The 22,726-nt window shown below is 47.2% G+C and overlaps 1 protein-coding gene across 1 annotated transcript in view; it reads left to right on the top strand.

Annotated features, from left to right (window-relative positions):
* Positions 1 to 707: 707 nt before the first annotated feature.
* The window catches only part of LOC143817492 (olfactory receptor 52A1-like), a 165,878-nt gene continuing 143,859 nt past the window's right edge, over positions 708 to 22,726 (top strand). Inside the window, exon 1 of the mRNA XM_077298955.1 lies at positions 708 to 862. The gene's annotated coding sequence lies outside the window, so the exon portion shown is untranslated. The remainder of the gene's footprint in view (positions 863 to 22,726) is intronic.

Genomic DNA, 22,726 nt, shown 5'->3' with positions numbered 1-22,726 from the left:
ATTAATGGTTGTTCACCCTTCCCAACCCATGCTACAGGTAGAACTTTCCTTCTCTGCTTCCAGTGGCGGAGAGGACTTGCACTGTGCACTTTATTATTGTTGAATTGTATGTTTTACTTATACATACTTCTTACTGACATTTTCGTGTTTAGTGGTCAATGTAATTACTCTTGTCTAGTGGATAACTATTTTATTCCCAATTTGTTTGCACTTTACTAGCACCCGCACTTTATATTGGTGATGTCTCTTTTACTTATCCCCTTTCTGTCTCCCTCTTTTTATATAAGGTAGCTTTCATATGTATTTATCCCCCATTCCATGGGCTCTTGCTACCTATGTATCTGTTTCCTCCGTTTTCCCACCTTGACAGCACGCTGGCAATAAATACAGTATATCCACTCCAAAATCGCCGCAGACATTGTACTTCTGAAAAATGCTGAACTGATCATGCATGTGCACCACACCGCGCCTCATGTCTTTGCTGGTTGCAAATATATACTTCCCAAAATGGTCGCGGACATTGTACTTCTTGAAAATGGAGACCTGCATGCGCACCACACCTCACACCTGATGTCCTTGCATTGCCAAAGGCATCTTTCAACTACCGGAATGTGTAACTGTAAACGATGTCACGGAGGCATTTCCTCCACACCCACCGCAGCTGAATGCCCGAATACAATGCAGCTGGGGCCCGGGGACGGTGGTGATATGACAGCACAGGATTCACTGTTTTTTCTGGCCACATGATATAAAAGATCAGACGAGGTAAGATGAGACACACTCCCCCTGATAAAGCACATCCGTGAAACGCGCGTCGGGGCATCTGTGGTACCTTGGACGGTCGTCTAACATAACACTATGGGTAAGTTATAAATTTCTTATACCTTTTGGTTGTTTTATGGCTGTTCTATTGACTGTTATGGTCTGCGTTATGCAACACCCCAGGAAGCCGGTTGTTACAGTGGTATTGCCTTCCTCACTGGGAGGGTGATGCCATGCCTGGAGGTGAGAGGGATCCCTTTAGCAGGTAACACATACATACAACACTGTTCTGACTCCCACCCATCTGGGGCATATGTGCGTCCCCATCTGGGACAGAAGGAGCCCTTGTCTGGGGCACAGGTGTGTCACCGTCTGGGACAGAAGTGACCCCCATCTGGGGCATAAGTGTGTTCCCGTCTGGAACAGTGAGGACTCCCGTTTGGAGTATATGTGGATCCCCATGTGGGACAGAAGGAATCTCCGGCTGGGGACTTTCAGCTGCCAAGGACTGCCAGGCAGTGGAACAGGGCACAAGGACTGTGTTGGTGCCCCACCAGAGACTTTGGCTCTGGAGCGCTTGCTGAGTCATGGACTTTGCTGCTGCAGCCGTTGCTGTGTCTAGGGACAGAATAGGAATCACTCATCTTTTGTTCATTTCTACACCTGTATTATTAATATACAAGTTGCCACTATCGGGCCCTATACAGTGTGAAACGTGGTTCATCCGGAGGACATTGTGCCATTGTGGAGAACAACTGCAGGACTGAGGTAACCCACTGTGACCCGGGGCTGGGATTGAAACTGACATTTTATGTGCAAGGGGCCGGAGTGTGGACTGACTTTGCTGTAGTGGACTCGTCCACGACTACCACCCCGTGCCACCTTGTTACAGTATCATTACCTTGCTACCCTATAGTCTGTTACTGTTCCACTCCACCACTCATTGTACTTGAGTACTTTCCTTTTTTGATTGTTTCCTCATACATAATTCATGTCTTCATTTTTTGATTCATGTTTTTGCTATTACATGTATTGAATCTTTAATAAAAATTACAATATTTATTTGACTTTTTTAGTGGTGTGTTTTGGGTACTTTGTTATCGGCTTTTTAGGTACAACTGTGTAAGGCAGTGAAGGTGGGCTCGAACCACCCTTTTGCCAGTGAGGCTGTATTTGCTATGTTGGACATGTTGCCCGTATGATTTAGTATTGTTCTTTTGCACTTTTTCTTCTATATGCCTTTGTATTTTATTGCCCAGCTACGTCACTGCTAGAGGAAGATGGTGACCTGGAGATTTGTGCTTTCAGCCGTCACATGCTCAGTGCACTCGTCTATAATCGTATCCTCATTTTCAGCAGTGTATTTTGTCTGTGAGTCCTTCTAGGACAGTCTATTGTCCAGGACAGCGAGGCCGGACAGGCAGAGTGATTGACAGACAGAGGTTCTCTAGGCGCTGGTTTTCCTCCATCCTGTGTCAGTTGCAGAGGACCTTTCTCTGCACGGTCTCGTGGATGCAGACCACAGCTGGTTGTAGAGTCACATTCTCACACTCATCTGGACTGATGAGCTGCTGTCTCTTCTTGCTGGGTCCGGTCACAATCCAGGCCATGACAGGACATCACCACCTCCCTCAGCTCCTCGCTCTCTGCCTCAAGCAAACACTTCATTGAGTCCATTCAGACAAACAGGAAAACCCATTCCTGAAAACCTCTACAAGCTCCTTTCTCACATGATGTCCCGGGCGCCTGTGTTCTCTCTATCAGGTTCTAGGATTATTTCTATATGGAAGAATTCTGAAAAACTTTCAGGACCACAATCATTTTGACAATTTTCATTAAATTCTTCACGTTTTGTCTCTCAGTGAAATCTCATGCACCGATTATTAGGCCTCCGGACCTACATTCACAGTCAGTATTGATAATAACCAGAACCTGCTTTGTGCCTTTAGGAGGCAAAAATACCATTTTGGGCCCATTATCTGGGAGGCTCCATTTAAACGGTTTTGTACAGATTGAGACACAGTCCTTTTCAACTCTCAAATAACAACTTTACTAGTTTCTCTACGCAGCACATCCACATTCTTCACAGCATTTACAGCAGTTTTCACATTGCACATTTCTTCCTCTTTCCCTGCACTTTCCTCTCTGTCAGACAGCACATACCTGGGTCGAACCGTACTGCACGGTTCCTCAGCATCCTCCCAATTCAGCTCTGCTATGGATAGACATTCCTTAGTCTGTTTTACACCAGACAGGAAATTATCAGCCTCCGAAGTTAGTGGCCACTTGGCAAGTGAACTGCCCATCTGTACTGTACTTTGTGATTACCAAGCGCACTCCTGGTCCAAGCTCACTGCATCTGAGATTTCCCTCTGCTGTTTCGCTCCAGTTCTGAGGGCATCTGCCCATGCTTTAAGCTGCCACATACTGGAGCTACCTGCATCCCTGTCTTGTCACTGTTTCTGTCTTTAGTCTCCTTGCTTGCTTCTGTACTGGCCTTCTGCTGATCAGGCCCGATGCTGTGGATGGCTGGGCTTCTCCATTAGTGAACACTGTGTGGTCGCTGCTATCATCCCGGGCACTTAAGCCTGTGTGGACTGTCTGGGCACCCTGGACCTTCTGGCTCGAATGAGGAAGTGCTCCCTCTCTTAGCTGCTGCTGACCCCTCCTACATTAACTAGTTCTTAACTATGTGGAACTCCTATCTAGTACTATGGACACTATTCTAAGGTACTCCATTTAGTGGGCAAACTTCAGTACTACGCTTTCCCGATTTAACAGGAACACCAAATAGCAAATATATACATTTAGCAAATTGAAAGACCTAACACATATACAAGAAAGACAATATATAAACATATGTACATAGCAGCATATAGGACATAACAGCAATTACCATATATCAAGAGTACAATAAGAACCATGTCTGTTCTTAAAAGGGGTAGGGGTGAGTACCAGTCCTTAGATCCCTTTACATATCTTCAGTTACTTGGGGCCCTGAGTCTGGTAGTTTGGTACCCTGGATCCAGTATTTGGTGTTTTCCATCTCGCTGTGCGGAGTGGTCAGTGGATGGTGCTGGTGCCATATCTCTGCTGTCTGACTCTGGGCCCCTGGAGTTCTGCAATCCCCGCGTGTTCGGTGCCTGCGACTCCTCGGTTGCTGCTGCGTCTGGTAAATCCTTGTTTGTAGACATGTTACATTTTCTTCTTTCCCTGGCATCTCTCCAGGGATCCCCGACTCTGTATATATATATCCTCTGCAGGTCTCCGGCATCTCTCCTCCATACTGTGTGCAGATAGCACAGCGGTGAGTACAGGCGCCCATTGTATAGGTGACTATGGGAGGGGGCGGCCATATTACTGGGGTACCTGCCTGACCTGTGACGGGGGGGATTACACTCCTGGGAACATTATATGGATATTGGGGTGAGTTATCGGGGAGACGTCGGCTCCGGGGATGATGCCCTGTTATACCTCGCAGGGTCCGGCAGCTTCAGTGTCACCAGGTCTGACTGATACATTGTATCTGAGCGCAGCAGCAGTATACAGACCTGACGCCTTCATTGTTACATTGTATCTGAACACAGCAGCAGTATACAGACCTGACGCCTTCATTGTTACATTGTATCTGAGCGCAGCAGCAGTATACAGACCTGACGCCTTCATTGTTACATTGTATCTGAGCGCAGCAGCAGTATACAGCCCTGACGCCTGCATTGTTACATTGTATCTGAGCGCAGCAGCAGTATACAGACCTGACACCTTCATTGTTACATTGTATCTGAATGCAGCAGCCGTATACAGACCTGACGCCTTCATTGTTACATTGTATCTGAGCGCAGCAGCAGTATACAGACCTGACGCCTTCATTGTTACATTGTATCTGAGCGCAGCAGCAGTATACAGACCTGACGCCTTCATTGTTACATTGTATCTGCGCGTAGCAGCAGTATACAGCCCTGACGCCTTCATTGTTACATTGTATCTGAGAGCAGCAGCAGTATACAGACCTGACGCCTTCATTGTTACATTGTATCTGAGCGCAGCAGCAGTATACAGCCCTGACGCCTTCATTGTTACATTGTAGCTGAGCGCAGCAGCAGTATACAGACCTGACGCCTGCATTGTTACATTGTATCTGAGCGCAGCAGCAGTATACAGCCCTGACGCCTTCATTGTTACATTGTATCTGAGCGCAGCAGCCGTATACAGACCTGACGCCTTCATTGTTATATTGTATCTGAGCGCAGCAGCCGTATACAGACCTGACGCCTTCATTGTTACATTGTAGCTGAGCGCAGCAGCAGTATACAGACCTGACGCCTTCATTGTTACATTGTATCTGAGCGCAGCAGCAGTATACAGACCTGACGCCTTCATTGTTACATTGTATCTGAGCGCAGCAGCCGTATACAGACCTGACGCCTTCATTGTTACATTGTATCTGAGCGCAGCAGCAGTATACAGCCCTGACGCCTTCATTGTTACATTGTATCTGAGCTCAGCAGCCATATACAGACCTGACGCCTTCATTGTTACATTGTATCTGAGCGCAGCAGCGGTATACAGCCGATGCCTTCATTGTTACATTGTATCTGAGCGCAGCAGCAGTATACAGACCTGACACCTTCATTGTTACATTGTATCTGAGCGCAGCAGCAGTATACAGACCTGACGCCTTCATTGTTACATTGTATCTGAGCGCAGCAGCGGTATACAGCCGATGCCTTCATTCTTACATTGTATCTGAGCGCAGCAGCAGTATACAGCCCTGACGCCTTCATTGTTACATTGTATCTGAGCTCAGCAGCGGTATACAGCCCTGACGCCTTCATTGTTACCTCGTATCTGAGCGCAGCAGCTGTATACAGACCTGACGCCTTCATTGTTACATTGTATCTGAGCGCAGCAGCAGTATGCAGACCTGACGCCTTCATTGTTAGATTGTATCTGAGCGCAGCAGCAGTATACAGACCTGACGCCTTCATTGTTACATTGTATCTGAGCGCAGCAGCCGTATACAGACCTGACGCCTTCATTGTTACATTGTATCTGAGCGCAGCAGCAGTATACAGACCTGACGCCTTCATTGTTACATTGTATCTGAGCGCAGCAGCAGTATACAGACCTGACGTCTTCATTGTTACATTGTATCTGAGCGCAGCAGCCGTATACAGACCTGACGCCTTCATTGTTACATTGTATCTGAGCGCAGCAGCAGTATACAGCCCTGACGCCTTCATTGTTACATTGTATCTGAGCTCAGCAGCCATATACAGACCTGACGCCTTCATTGTTACATTGTATCTGAGCGCAGCAGCGGTATACAGCCGATGCCTTCATTGTTACATTGTATCTGAGCGCAGCAGCAGTATACAGACCTGACACCTTCATTGTTACATTGTATCTGAGCGCAGCAGCAGTATACAGACCTGACGCCTTCATTGTTACATTGTATCTGAGCGCAGCAGCGGTATACAGCCGATGCCTTCATTCTTACATTGTATCTGAGCGCAGCAGCAGTATACAGCCCTGACGCCTTCATTGTTACATTGTATCTGAGCTCAGCAGCGGTATACAGCCCTGACGCCTTCATTGTTACCTCGTATCTGAGCGCAGCAGCTGTATACAGACCTGACGCCTTCATTGTTACATTGTATCTGAGCACAGCAGCAGTATACAGACCTGACGCCTTCATTGTTAGATTGTATCTGAGCGCAGCAGCAGTATACAGACCTGACGCCTTCATTGTTACATTGTAGCTGAGCGCAGCAGCAGTATACAGACCTGACGCCTTCATTGTTACATTGTATCTGCGCGTAGCAGCAGTATACAGCCCTGACGCCTTCATTGTTACATTGTATCTGAGAGCAGCAGCAGTATACAGACCTGACGCCTTCATTGTTACATTGTATCTGAGCGCAGCAGCAGTATACAGCCCTGACGCCTTCATTGTTACATTGTAGCTGAGCGCAGCAGCAGTATACAGACCTGACGCCTGCATTGTTACATTGTATCTGAGCGCAGCAGCAGTATACAGCCCTGACGCCTTCATTGTTACATTGTATCTGAGCGCAGCAGCCGTATACAGACCTGACGCCTTCATTGTTATATTGTATCTGAGCGCAGCAGCCGTATACAGACCTGACGCCTTCATTGTTACATTGTAGCTGAGCGCAGCAGCAGTATACAGACCTGACGCCTTCATTGTTACATTGTATCTGAGCGCAGCAGCAGTATACAGACCTGACGCCTTCATTGTTACATTGTATCTGAGCGCAGCAGCCGTATACAGACCTGACGCCTTCATTGTTACATTGTATCTGAGCGCAGCAGCAGTATACAGCCCTGACGCCTTCATTGTTACATTGTATCTGAGCTCAGCAGCCATATACAGACCTGACGCCTTCATTGTTACATTGTATCTGAGCGCAGCAGCGGTATACAGCCGATGCCTTCATTGTTACATTGTATCTGAGCGCAGCAGCAGTATACAGACCTGACACCTTCATTGTTACATTGTATCTGAGCGCAGCAGCAGTATACAGACCTGACGCCTTCATTGTTACATTGTATCTGAGCGCAGCAGCGGTATACAGCCGATGCCTTCATTGTTACATTGTATCTGAGCGCAGCAGCAGTATACAGCCCTGACGCCTTCATTGTTACATTGTATCTGAGCTCAGCAGCGGTATACAGCCCTGACGCCTTCATTGTTACCTCGTATCTGAGCGCAGCAGCAGTATACAGACCTGACGCCTTCATTGTTAGATTGTATCTGAGCGCAGCAGCAGTATACAGACCTGACGCCTTCATTGTTACATTGTAGCTGAGCGCAGCAGCAGTATACAGACCTGACGCCTTCATTGTTACATTGTATCTGAGCGCAGCAGCAGTATACAGACCTGACGCCTTCATTCTTACATTGTATCTGAGCGCAGCAGCCGTATACAGACCTGACGCCTTCATTGTTACATTGTATCTGAGCGCGGCAGCAGTATACAGACCTGACGCCTTCATTGTTACATTGTATCTGAGCGCAGCAGCCGTATACAGACCTGACACCTTCATTGTTACATTGTATCTGAGCGCAGCAGCAGTATACAGACCTGACGCCTTCATTGTTACATTGCATCTCAATGCAGCAGCAGTATACAGACCTGACGCCTTCATTGTTAGATTGTAGCTGAGCGCAGCAGCAGTATACAGACCTGACGCCTTCATTGTTACATTGTATCTGAGCGCAGCAGCCGTATACAGACCTGACGCCTTCATTGTTACATTGTATCTGAGCGCAGCAGCAGTATACAGCCCTGATGCCTTCATTGTTAGATTGTAGCTGAGCGCAGCAGCAGTATACAGCCCTGACGCCTTCATTGTTACATTGTATCTGAGCGCAGCAGCAGTATACAGCCCTGACGCCTTCATTGTTACATTGTATCTGAGCGCAGCAGCAGTATACAGAAATGACGCCTTCATTGTTACATTGTATCTGAATGCAGCAGCAGTATACAGACCTGACGCCTTCATTGTTACATTGTATCTGAGAGCAGCAGCAGTATACAGCCCTGACGCCTTAATTGTTACATTGTAGCTGAGCGCAGCAGCAGTATACAGCCCTGACGCCTTCATTGTTACATTGTATCTGAGCGCAGCATTTGTATACAGCCCTGACGCCTGCATTGTTACATTGTATCTGAGCGCAGCAGCAGTATACAGCCCTGACGCCTTCATTGTTACATTGTAGCTGAGCGCAGCAGCAGTATACAGCCCTGACGCCTTCATTGTTACATTGTATCTGAGCGCAGCAGCAGTATACAGACCTGACGCCTTCATTGTTACATTGTATCTGAGCGCAGCAGCAGTATACAGACCTGACGCCTTCATTGTCACATTGTATCTGAGCGCAGCAGCAGTATACAGCCCTGACGCCTTCATTGTTACATTGTATCTGAGCGCAGCAGCAGTATACAGCCCTGACGCCTTCATTGTTACATTGTATCTGAATGCAGCAGCCGTATACAGACCTGACGCCTTCATTGTTACATTGTATCTGAGCGCAGCAGCAGTATACAGCCCTGACACCTTCATTGTTACATTGTATCTGAGCGCAGCAGCGGTATACAGCCCTGACGCCTTCATTGTTACATTGTATCTGAGCGCAGCAGCAGTATACAGACCTGACGCCTTCATTGTTACATTGTATCTGAGAGCAGCAGCAGTATACAGCCCTGACGCCTTCATTGTTACATTGTATCTGAGCGCAGCAGCTGTATACAGACCTGACGCCTTAATTGTTACATTGTATCTGAGCGCAACAGCCGTATACAGCCCTGACGCCTTCATTGTTACATTGTATCTGAGCGCAGCAGCAGTATACAGCCCTGCGCCTTCATTGTTATATTGTATCTGAGCGCAGCAGCCGTATACAGACCTGACGCCTTCATTGTTACATTGTAGCTGAGCGCAGCAGCAGTATACAGACCTGACGCCTTCATTGTTACATTGTATCTGAGCGCAGCAGCAGTATACAGACCTGACGCCTTCATTGTTACATTGTATCTGAGCGCAGCAGCCGTATACAGACCTGACGCCTGCATTGTTACATTGTATCTGAGCGCAGCAGCAGTATACAGACCTGACGCCTTCATTGTTACATTGTATCTGAGCGCAGCAGCAGTATACAGCCCTGACGCCTTCATTGTTACATTGTATCTGAGCGCAGCAGCAGTATACAGACCTGACGCCTTCATTGTTACATTGTATCTGAGCGCAGCAGCCGTATACAGACCTGACGCCTGCATTGTTACATTGTATCTGAGCGCAGCAGCAGTATACAGACCTGACGCCTTCATTGTTACATTGTATCTGAGCGCAGCAGCAGTATACAGACCTGACGCCTTCATTGTTACATTGTATCTGAGCGCAGCAGCAGTATACAGCCCTGACGCCTTCATTGTTACATTGTATCTGAGCGTAGCAGCAGTATACAGACCTGACGCCTTCATTGTTACATTGTATCTGAGCGCAGCAGCCGTATACAGCCCTGACGCCTTCATTGTTACATTGTATCTGAGCACAGCAGCAGCAGTATACAGACCTGACGCCTTCATTGTTACATTGTATCTGAGCACAGCAGCAGCAGCATACAGCCCTGACGCCTTCATTGTTACATTGTATCTGAGCGCAGCAGCTGTATACAGACCTGACGTCTTCATTGTTACATTGTATCTGAGCGCAGCAGCCGTATACAGACCTGACGCCTTCATTGTTAGATTGTATCTGAGCGCAGCAGCCGTATACAGACCTGACGCCTGCATTGTTACATTGTATCTGAGCGCAGCAGCAGTATACAGACCTGACGCCTTCATTGTTACATTGTAGCTGAGCGCGGCAGCAGTATACAGCCCTGACGCCTTCATTGTTACATTGTATCTGAGCGCAGCAGCAGTATACAGACCTGACGCCTTCATTGTTACATTGTATCTGAGCGCAGCAGCCGTATATAGACCTGACGCCTGCATTGTTACATTGTATCTGAGCGCAGCAGCAGTATACAGACCTGACGCCTTCATTGTTACATTGCATCTGAGCGCAGCAGCAGTATACAGACCTGACGCCTTCATTGTTACATTGTATCTGAGCGCAGCAGCCGTATACAGCCCTGACGCCTTCATTGTTACATTGTATCTGAGCGCAGCAGCAGTATACAGACCTGACGCCTTCATTGTTACATTGTATCTGAGCGTAGCAGCCGTATACAGACCTGACGCCTTCATTGTTACATTGTATCTGAGTGTAGCAGCAGTATACAGACCTGACGCCTTCATTGTTACATTGTATCTGAGCGCAGCAGCAGTATACAGCCCTGACGCCTTCATTGTTACATTGTATCTGAGCGTAGCAGCAGTATACAGACCTGACGCCTTCATTGTTACATTGTATCTGAGCGCAGCAGCCGTATACAGACCTGACGCCTTCATTGTTACATTGTATCTGAGCGCAGCAGCAGTATACAGACCTGATGCCTTCATTGTTACATTGTATCTGAGCGCAGCAGCAGTATACAGACCTGATGCCTTCATTGTTACATTGTATCTGAGCGCAGCAGCAGTATACAGCCCTGACGTCTTCATTGTTACATTGTATCTGAGTGCAGCAGCAGTATACAGACCTGACGTCTTCATTGTTACATTGTATCTGAGCGCAGCAGCAGTATACAGCCCTGACGTCTTCATTGTTACATTGTATCTGAGTGCAGCAGCAGTATACAGACCTGACGCCTTCATTGTTACATTGTATAAATATGTACAGGGCTTTGAAAAAGTCTTAATTCCCTGTGAATGTTTCCACATTTTTTTCATGTTACACTCAGAAACTTAAAGTTTTTTATTGGGATTATCTGTGATACAAAGTAACAAGTATTAGTGACATGTAAAGGAAATGGTGCAGGGGTGTACTAATTATTCTACAAATATAAATCTGAGAATTGTGAAGTGCATTTGTATTCAGCCCCTGAGTTAGTACTTTATAGTCTCTCCTCCTTTCTCTGCAGTCTTTTGGGGTCTGTCTCCCACCTTTCTCTGCAGTCTTTTGGGGTCTGTCTCTCCTCCTTTCTCTGCAGTCTTTTGGGGTCTGTGTCTCCCACCTTTCTCTGCAGTCTTTTGGGGTCTGTCTCTCCACTTATCTCTGCAGTCTTTTGGGGTCTGTCTCTCCCTCCTTTCTCTGCAGTCTTTTGGGGTCTGTCTCTCCACCATTCTCTGCAGTCTTTTGGGGTCTGTCTCTCCACCTTTCTCTCCAGTCTTTTGGGGTCTGTCTCTCCACCATTCTCTGCAGTCTTTTGGGGTCTGTCTCTCCACCTATCTCTGCAGTCTTTTGGGGTCTGTCTCTCCCTCCTTTCTCTGCAGTCTTTTGGGGTCTGTCTCTCCACCATTCTCTGCAGTCTTTTGGGGTCTGTCTCTCCACCTTTCTCTCCAGTCTTTTGGGGTCTGTCTCTCCACCTTTCTCTGCAGTCTTTTGGGGTCTGTCTCTCCCTCCTTTCTCTGCAGTCTTTTGGGGTCTGTCTCTCCACCATTCTCTGCAGTCTTTTGGGGTCTGTCTCTCTTCCTTTCTCTGCAGTCTTTTGGGGTCTGTCTCTTCCACCTTTCTCTGCAGTCTTTTGGGGTCTGTCTCTCCCACCTTTCTCTCCAGTCTTTTGGGGTCTGTCTCTCCTCCTTTCTCTGCAGTCTTTTGGGGTCTGTCTCTCCAACTTTATCTGCAGTCTTTTGGGGTCTGTCTCTCCACCTTTCTCTGCAGTCTTTTGGGGTCTGTCTCCCACCTTTCTCTGCAGTCTTTTGGGGTCTGTCTCTCCTCCTTTCTCTGCAGTCTTTTGGTGTCTGTCTTTCCACCTTTCTCTGCAGTCTTTTGGGGTCTGTCTCTCCACCTTTCTCTGCAGCCTTTTGGGGTCTGTCTCTCCTCCTTTCTCTGCAGTCTTTTGGGGTCTGTCTCTCCTCCTTTCTCTGCAGTCTTTTGGGGTCTGTCTCTCCTCTTTTCTCTGCAGCCTTTTGGGGTCTGTCTCTCCACCTTTCTCTGCAGTCTTTTGGGGTCTGTCTCTCCACCTTTCTCTGCAGTCTATTGGGGTCTGTCTCCTCCTTTCTCTGCAGTCTTTTGGGGTCTCTTCACCTTTCTCTGCAGTCTTTTGGGGTCTGTCTCTCCTCCTTTCTCTGCAGTCTTTTGGGGTCTGTCTCCCACCTTTCTCTGCAGTCTATTGGAGTCTGTCTCCCCAGATTTCTCTGCAGTCTTTTGGGGTCTGTCTCCACCTTTCTCTGCAGTCTTTTGGGGTCTGTCTCTCCCACCTTTCTCTGCAGTATTTTGGGGTCTGTCTCTCACCCTTTCTCTGCAGTCTTTTTGGGTCTGTCTCTCCACCTTCCTCTGCAGTCTTTTTGGGTCTGTCTCTCCCACCTTTCTCTGCAGTGTTTTGGGGTCTGTCTCTCCACCTTTCTTGCAGTCTTTTGGTGTCTGTCTTTCCACCTTTCTCTGCAGTCTTTTGGGGTCTGTCTAATTTATTGTTTGTGTTGGTGTCACATAAAATACCAATAAAATAAATTGAAGTTAGATTAATAAATCTGTGTCCATCATGATGGAGCCATGATGTCTTGGCTGCTGTCCTGTCCCTGATCCTTTGGATGTCTTGGCTGAATCTCTGACTGTCTCTTTCTCTCTGTGTCTCTATAGAGAGGCATGTAGCCTATTTTTATATTTAACAAGTGTCTTTCATTCAGTATTTACATTAAGGGTAAGAATAGAGATGAGATCAAGTAGCATTATTTGATTATTTAATCTATTTACATAGTTATTCCTCCTCTGTTTTCAAAGTCAACAAAATATCTGGCATTGACAATATATATTTAGCATATCAGTAAACATCACTAGTCATCAAGGATAAGAGCACAATGTTATATCAAATGTCAACTTACATGTCAATATTACAGGCTTAGGGTACTGTCACACAGTGCCATTTTGATCGCTACGACGGCACGATCCGTGACGTCGCAGCGTCGTATGATTATCGCTCCAGCGTCGTAGACTGCGGTCACACGTTGCAATCACGGCGCTGGAGCGATGCCGAAGTCCCTGGGTAACCAGGGTAAACATCGGGTTACTAAGCGCAGGGCCACGCTTAGTAACCCGATGTTTACCCTGGTTACCAGCGTAAACGTAAAAAAACCAAACAGTACATACTTACATTCCGGTGTCTGTCCCCCGGCGTCTCAGCTTCTCTGCACTGTGTAAGCGCCATAGCCGGAAAGCAGAGCGGTGACGTCACCGCTGTGCTCGCTTTCTGGCTGGCCGGCGCTCACAGTGCAGAGAAGCTGAGTCGCCGGAGGACAGACACCGGAATGTGAGTATGTACTGTTTTTTTTTTTTACGTTTACGCTGGTAACCAGGGTAAACATCGGGTTACTAAGCGCGGCCCTGCGCTTAGTTACCCGATGTTTACCCTGGTTACAAGCAAACACATCGCTGGATCGCTGTCACACACACCGATCCAGCGATGACAGCGGGAGATCCAGCGACGAAAGAAAGTTCCAAACGATCTGCTACGACGTACGATTCTCAGCAGGGTCCCTGATCGCTGCTGCGTGTCAGACACTGCGATATCGTAACGATATCGCTAGAACGTCACGAATCGTACCGTCGTAGCGATCAAAATTGCACTGTGTGACAGTACCCTTATGCAAGCAAAAGTCTGTTTTCTTGACCAATCGGAAAGAAACACAAATTCAAAAGTCAACATATAGATAACAGTCTATTCTTTCTGGCTTGCTAAAAATAGTCAACTGATTAATTAAAATTCAATGCTGTGTCTCCACACCTTATTTAAAGAGTAACTAAACAAAGGCAACATTTTATTTTATTATTTTTTGTCCCTTTTATCGCTAGCAGATCAGTACGGTCCTGGTTCTGAGACCCCCAAGGATCGCTCAATAAACCCTGAGATGTGCTCCTGCCTGAGCTCGTGCACACAGTGAAGTACGGACTCAGTGGGAGCATCTTCTCCTGTTGTCTGCCTTCCTTCTGTATCTTAGTTCGATAGTATCTGATCCCTTGTAGTGTTTGGATTTGTGCTGGCTTCAGCCATGTGTTTTAGTCGTCTTATCGTTGTCTGTTGCCACCGGTGGATATGGTGATTGTGTCCATGTGTGTGCAGCTCTCCTGTGTTCTTTCATGCTGTAGAGGTAATATAAATGCCGATCTGCCTTCGTATTTGCTATCACCAATCTTCCTTCCAGGATAGGACACTTGTCACCTTGTAAGGCTACGTTCACATTTGCGGTCAGCGCCGCAGCGTCGGGCGCCGCAGCGGCGCCGCATGCGTCATGCGCCCCTATACTTAACATGGGGGCGCATGGACATGCGTTGTGCTGCGTTTTGCGCCGCATGGCCGCAAGCGTTGGACGCAAGAAACGCTTCAAGTTGCATTTTTTTTGCGTCCAACTTGCGGGCAAAAACGACGCATGCGGCGCAAAACGCAGCGTTTTAGCGTGCGTTTTGCCGCGTTTTTGTTTGCGTTGTGCGCTGCGGCGCCGACGCTGCGGCGCACAACGCAAATGTGAACGTAGCCTAATAGCACGCTGAGTCCTCCTATGTTTTATGGAAATCACTCATCCTTCTACACTGGGAAAGCACAACATGTCCTTTAAAGTCACATACAATATATAATTTCTTTCTATTTATTGTTGGAATTTTTCTGGGAATATCTATAATGAAGCTACTTATATGTTTTATAATTTTGATCGTGTTGCTACTTCATTTGCTCTATTGGTTATAAGTTATTGGTTGTGAAGAGGATCATAGTTGATTAATTTATAGAGGAATTGCTTTGGTCGTATGTCCTTTACTGTGATTGCTAAATTGTATCCATTATTACTGGGGCACATGATGGCTCCATGTCCAGAACCTTTGGAGTTTATTCTGCTTCCATTAATAAGATACTTTATTTCCTTGTTATTTCATTCAAGTTCTGATAAAAAGTTTCTATGCCTTGTCATGAGAGTTGTTGTTCCAGAGTCGATGCAAGTTGATCCTTGTTATAGTCATTTTTAAGGCACCATTCCAATTATCTGCACAGTGTAGCGTTTCGCCTACTACATGTCTTGGGGGACAATCGTTTGGCACGGGATTCAAGCACTCAGACACGGTTTCCTCATATAAATCAGTCTCTTAGGTTTATTAACCATCATAAACCACATAAGTTCATTTCAATACATCCACGAACATGTCATGACCCCAGTCTGTTCATGTAGCAGATAAACTTCTCTTAGGCATATTACAATCCCCTTGTCCAGGGTTGCCTTCCAGGATCTCCTGCTCCACAGGCTGACTCCTCGTCAGTCCAAGGTCCTCAACACAGGTGACCTGTCCGGGTGCTGTTCAGGACGTGCGTCCCCGGCTGGGACCGTCCAACACCCACACCACCAGTACCAGAGTCCCACCGCATGCTCTTCAGGGAGGCAGCACCTCCAACACCTAGGCTTCCAGGACCTTCCAGCACAGAATCACTCAGGTCCACACTCAGAGACATGTGACCCACACCCTGGTCACATTACATACTTGTAACCACTCCCATAGGTGGGAGTTGTGTGTGTGGCTAGTTCGACCCGCCCATCTCTCATAACTAGCCCTGTCAGTCTCCCTTGTTAAGCAACTCAATTTACTTGTAGGACTACAGGTCCCAGAACATCCTTACTTCAGGCAGACAGTGCAGAGTGTCTTCCTCTGCGACACACATACATTCACAATAGTTCCGGGTTTTGACTCATGACCACAGTTATTCCTGCGATTGCCATGTGTTCCTATGGCCTCAATATGCCTCCATGCGTATTCTGGGGAGACCATACAGCGCCCTCTACCTGTAACGGGGGTCACTGCACCACTATAGTTACATAGTTAAATAGGTTGACAAAAGACCGTGGTCCATCAAGTTCCACCTTTCTCCACCAATTGTACATTTGGGACTAAATTATTACCCCCAATGTTCTGTGTATCAAGAAAATCATCCGGCCCTTGTATAGAAGCTGTTATAGTGTCGGCCATTACTACCCCTTGTGGTCGGCATCCTATATCTGACTGCTCTAACTGTAAAGAACCCTTTCCTATTTATCTGTCGGAATCGCCTTTATATCACCCGTAATGAGTGCCCCTGGTCCTCTGTACGGTCTTTGGAAGGAATAAGTCCTGTGCCGTCCTCTGTACTGACCGCACATACATTATACATGGAAATGAGATCTCCGCTGAGGCGCCTTCTTACTAAGTTAAACAAGCACAAGTTTTCCAACCTTTCATCATATGAGAGGTCACCATCCCGTGTAATATAGGAGAGGCCTCCATCCCGTGTATTATAGGAGAGGCCTCCATCCCGTGTAATATAGGAGAGGTCTCCATCCCGTGTAATATAGGAGAGGTGTCCATCCCGTGTAATATAGGAGAGGCCTCCATCCCGTGTATTATAGGAGAGGCCTCCATCCCGTGTAATATAGGAGAGGTCTCCATCCCGTGTAATATAGGAGAGGCCTTCATCCCGTGTAATATAGGAGAGGTGTCCATCCCATGTAATATAGGAGAGGTCTCCATCCCGTGTAATATAGGAGAGGTGTCCATCCCGTGTAATATAGGAGAGGCCTTCATCCCGTGTAATATAGGAGAGGTGTCCATCCCGTGTAATATAGGAGAGGTCTCCATCCCATGTAATATAGGAGAGGCCTTCATCCCGTGTAATATAGGAGAGGTGTCCATCCCGTGTAATATAGGAGAGGCCTCCATCCCGTGTAATATAGGAGAGGTGTCCATCCCGTGTATTATAGGAGAGGCCTCCATCCCGTGTAATATAGGAGAGGTGTCCATCCCGTGTAATATAGGAGAGGTCTCCATCCCGTGTAATATAGGAGAGGCCTCCATCCCGTGTAATATAGGAGAGGTCTCCATCCCCTGTAATATAGGAGAGGCCTCCATCCCGTGTAATATAGGAGAGGCCTCCATCTCGTGTAATATAGGAGAGGCCTCCATCCCGTGTATTATAGGAGAGGCCTCCATCCCGTGTAATATAGGAGAGGCCTCCGTCCCATGTTATATAGGAGAGGCCTCCATCCCGTGTAATATAGGAGAGGCCTCCATCCCGTGTATTATAGGAGAGGCCTCCATCCTGTGTATTATATGAGATGCCTCCATCCCGTGTATTATAGGAGAGGCCTCCATCCCGTGTATTGTAGGAGAGGCCTCCATCCCGTGTATTATAGGAGAGGCCTCCATCTCGTGCAATATAGGAGAGGCCTCCATCCCGTGTATTATAGGAGAGGCCTCCATCCCGTGTATTATAAGAGAGGCCTCCATCCCGTGTATTATATGAGAGGCCTCCATCCCGTGTAATATAGGAGAGGCCTCCATCCCGTGTATTATAGGAGAGGCCACCATCCCGTGTATTATAGGAGAGGCCTCCATCCCGTGTATTATAGGAGAGGCCTCTATCCCGTGTATTATAGGAGAGGCCTCCATCCCATGTATTATAGGAGGGGCCTCCATCCCGTGTATTATAAGAGAGGCCTCCATCCCGTGTATTATAAGAGAGGCATCCATCCCGTGTAATATAGGAGAGGCCTCCATCCCGTGTATTATAGGAGAGGCCTCCATCCCGTGTAATAATATAGGAGAGGCCTCCATCCCGTGTATTATAGGAGAGGCCTCCATCCCGTGTAATAATATAGGAGAGGCCTCCATCCCGTGTAATATAGGAGAGGCCTCCATCCCGTGTATAATAGGAGAGGCCACCATCCTGTGTATTATAGGAGAGGCCTCCATCCCGTGTATTATAGGAGAGGCCTCCATCCCGTGTATTGTAGGAGGGGCCTCCATCCCGTGTATTATAGGAGAGGCCTCCATCCCGTGTATTATAGGAGAGGCCTCCATCCCGTGTAATATAGGAGAAGCCTCCATCCCGTGTAGTATAGGAGAGGCCTCCATCCTGTGTATTATAGGAGAAGCCTCCATCCCGTGTATTATAGGAGAGGTCTCCATCCCGTGTATTGTAGGAGAGGTCTCCATCCCGTGTAATATAGGAGAAGCCTCCATCCCGTGTAATATAGGAGAGGCCTCCATCCTGTGTAATATAGGAGAAGCCTCCATCCCGTGTAATATGGGAGAAGCCTCCATCCCGTGTATTATAGGAGAGGTCTCCATCCCGTGTATTGTAGGAGAGGCCACCATCCCGTGTAATAATATAGGTGCATGTTGTTACGCCCGCATGGAGTGATGATGTATAGTGGACTCATTAGACCACTGATGGTGCAGTGGTAGCTGTATACCCGATACTTAAGAGACAGGAGAATGAGCTTCATAAAACCAAAGATATTTATTAAAGGAAGTTTAACAGAAAGGGAGAAGGTGCCTGAGGGGAGGACCCTCTGGATCACGACACTGTACCACGTAGTGCAGCCCGCGCAATGTTTAGCCCTACACAGGGATTCCCCCATCACTGCACCAGGAGGCCTTAATGCCGCGAATCCCGGACCAGAGAGACAACCAGTACAGACCGGAGAACAGAGGCTGTAGAATGCTGGCGAGAAACCCGGGAGTTCCGTGTGATTCTGGGAAGACTGAGGCAGCCGGTAGTGGTATCTGGATAGCTCCCAGAGGAATTCAGGATAGGGAACTGCCAGCAGAGGATTCTGTGGAGACAGAGATATTATTATAGTGCAAAGCCACAGACTTCCAATCGTAGAGCACAGCAGAGTGTGGCCTGAGCAGGAGGCAACGATCCTAACAATTAACATATTGCCCAGGCACCTCCCTTAAGGGGAGGATGCCTTTTATGCACAGAACATCAGCACAGACAGCCCTAATAGAGAACAGGTGCCCTGGGGCGCGCCTCTGAAGAGCATTTCCAGACCTGTCAAGGGGATGCAGGTTCCTAGCAGAGAAAGGAGCCACCGATCGTCTGGAGCCACGGACAGAGTGAGCAGTACCAGTGGAGCTGTGTGATAGGCACCAGTCTCCCTGTCCATGAGAGACCCGGCCTGCAGCTGAGGGCATGACACCCGTCTTTGAACTGATTCTAAATTCTGAATATCCTTTTTAAAATTTGGAGCCCAAAACTGGATCCCGTATTCTAGATGTGGCCTCACCGGTGATTTAAAAGGGGGTAATAATACATTGAGATCGTGGGATTCTCTCTCTTTTTATACACCCTAAAATCTTGTTTGCTTTTGCGGCTGCTGCCTGACATTGAGTGCTGCTGCTCAGCTTACTTGTGACCAGAATCAGCGGTCCTTCTCCTGTCCTGTGGTCCTGAGTATTCTCCAGTCTAATATATACGCAGCTGTAGGGTTACACCATGCTCGGTGATTACTCTACATTTATCTACAGTACACCTCCTCTGAAAAGTGTTTGCCCATCAGACATTTTATTCAGATCGTTTTTCAATATTGTAATGTTGGGGTCAGATTTTAATATCCTACATAGTTTGGTGTCATCAGCAAAGAAAAAGACTGATACTTTACTCTCAATCCATCCACACGGTCATTAATAAAGAGGTTAAAAAGAATTGGTCCCAGTACAGATGCCAACAGTCCCCCACTGCTCTCGGTACAGATTCCTGCGATCCCCGTTGCTCCCAGTATAGAGCCCTATGGTCCCCACTGCTCTCAGTACAGATCCCTGCGGTCCCCGTTGCTCCCAGTATAGAGCCCTACAGTCCCCACTGTTCTCAGTACAGATCCCTGTGGTCCCCGTTGCTCCCACTACAGATTCCTGCTATCCCCACTGCTCCCAGTACAGATCCCTATGATCCCTACTGCTCTCAGTACAGATCCCTGTGGTCCCCGTTGCTCCCACTACAGATCCTTGCGGTCCCCGTTGCTCCCACTACAGATCCCTGTGGTCCCCGCAGCTCCCAGTACAGATCCCTGCAGTCCCCCTGCTCCCAGTATAGATCCCTGGGGTCCCCGTTGCTCCCACTACAGATCCCTACGGTCCCTGCTGCTCCCACTACAGATCCCTGCGGTCCCCACTGCTCTCAGTATAGATCCCTATGATCCCCACTGCTCTCAGTACAGATCCTTGCGGTCCCCGTTGCTCCCACTACAGATCCCTGTGGTCCCCGCAGCTCCCAGTACAGATCCCTGCGGTCCCCCTGCTCCCAGTATAGATCCCTGGGGTCCCCGTTGCTCCCACTACAGATCCCTACGGTCCCTGCTGCTCCCACTACAGATCCCTGTGGTCCCCACTGCTCCCAGTACAGATCCCTATGGTCCCCACTGCTCTCAGTACAGATCCCTGTGGTCCCCGTTGCTCCCACTACAGATCCCTGCGGTCCCCGCTGCTCCCAGTATAGATTCCTATAGTCCCCACTGCTCCCAGTACAGATCCCTGCGGTCCCCACTGCTCTCAGTACAGATCCTTGCGGTCCCCGTTGCTCCCACTACAGATCCCTGCGGTCCCCGCTGCTCCCAGTATAGATCCCTATGATCCCCACTGCTCTCAGTACAGATCCCTGCGGTCCCCACTGCTCCCAGTACAGATCCATGTGGTCCCCACTGCTCCCAGTACAGATCCCTGTGGTCCCCACTGCTGACTATATCCCATTTAGAGAATGTACCATTTATGGCGACTCTTTGTTTCCGGTCACTTAGCCAATTCCTTACCCATCTGCATATAGTATCCCCCAGTCCCAGCTTCTGTAGCTTCAGTATAAGGCTGTTATGTGGTACAGTATGAAATGCCTTTGCGAAGTCCAGGTAAATAACCTCAGCCACACGACCAACATCCAGATCTCCTCATAGAAACTTAACGTGTCAGTTAAACGAGACTTATCCTTCATGAATCCTTGCTGGTTGTCAGTTATTATATTATTATCAGCAATATATTTCTGCAGCTAATCTCTTATAATGCCCTCATATATGTCACACTTCTGATGTCAGACATACTGGACGGTAGTTGCCTGGATCCACCTCCTTACCTTTCTTAAATATTGGTACCACATGAGCCTCCTCCTACCGTTACAAGAGTCTAAGAACATAAGATACAGTGGTCTGTCAATTATTGCGCTCAATTCCCTCAGTATCCGGGGATGAATGCTGTCTGGACCAGGGGATTTGTCACTGTTTAAATTGCTCAGATGTAGATGTACTTCTTTTTGTGTTAAACTAGTTATATCAGGTTGTGAACTTTGATTTTTGCCTTCTTGAGTGATCCCTGTAACAGACAGTTCATTGGTGAACATGGATGAGACGCGCCTGTTTAATATCTCAGCCTTTTCTTTGTCCTCTGTGATTACCTTGTTATTGTTGCCTTTAAAGGGGCCGATACCATCTATTTTTTTTTTGGCTTTTATGAATTTAGAAAAATGTTTGGAATTTACTTTAATGTCGTTGGCGATTTGCTTCTCTGCAGATGACTTTGCAGCTTGATTTCTTTTTTTTTCATTTCTTATTTAGATCTTTATACTCTTCAAATGCTATTTCAGTATTCTCAGCTTTCAAGATTTTTTGAATGTCTTTTGTTTTTGTCTCATTAAAAGTTATACTGTCTTATTCATCCATAATGGTTTCTTTTTATTCCTGGGCATTTTATTACCAGAGGGTATAAGTTTTCTGCAGGATTCTAGAAGCATTTCCTAAAATATTCCCCATTAATGGTTGGTATTCCCTTTTACCATGACATGTTCCCAGTCTACATGATTATGCTCTTCCCTTATTAGTTGAAATCAGCTTTCGTAAAGTTCCAGGTTTTGGGATTTCTCATTTTGAATGTTTGATTTAAAATTACATTGAAACTTACCATGTTATGGTCACTGCTTCCCAAATGCTCCCTGACCTGTAGATCTGAAACTGGATCTGGTCGAAGCCGACGCGAAACGCGCGTTGGGGCAACGGTGTGGATCCCTGTCTGACGCCATTATTTGGGTAAGAACTTGGAGGGGAATTTGCCACGTTTATGATACGTTTTTGAGCCTGTGTACAGGGCTCACTTAGTGTCCTTTATTTCCTCACCATACCCCTGGTTTAATGCCCGTGTACATTTGCACTATGCACTTTATGGCGGTATACGACGTCTCTTGTGATCCACACTAGTTTTTGGTCTGTGCTACCCGGTTTCTCTCAATTTGAATATGTTTGTGGTTGTCTTGACTTACCTGTATATATATATTTGTATTTTGTGAACTTGTGTTCAAATAAAGTTGTATTTATTTATCTATGGACATGTACTCCATTGTTCTTTCTTGCTATATATCTAGTTGTCTAGGAGTGTCCTAAGTATATTCTGTTGATTTATTTCTCCCCTGCAAACTCTCCCCACTGTGGTGTAGAGCATGGTGGAGAAAATTAGAAATTTACCCTCCATTTTGGGCTTATTTCTCTAGATTACCTCTCATAGTCTATGTGACAGGACCAGATCCAGCAGATTACCTCTCGTAGTCTATGTGACAGGACCA

Source organism: Ranitomeya variabilis, chromosome 3, assembly GCF_051348905.1.
Source record: "Ranitomeya variabilis isolate aRanVar5 chromosome 3, aRanVar5.hap1, whole genome shotgun sequence".
In the NCBI taxonomy this organism is placed as follows: domain Eukaryota; kingdom Metazoa; phylum Chordata; class Amphibia; order Anura; family Dendrobatidae; genus Ranitomeya; species Ranitomeya variabilis.
This window is presented reverse-complemented; position numbering and strand designations above follow the sequence as displayed.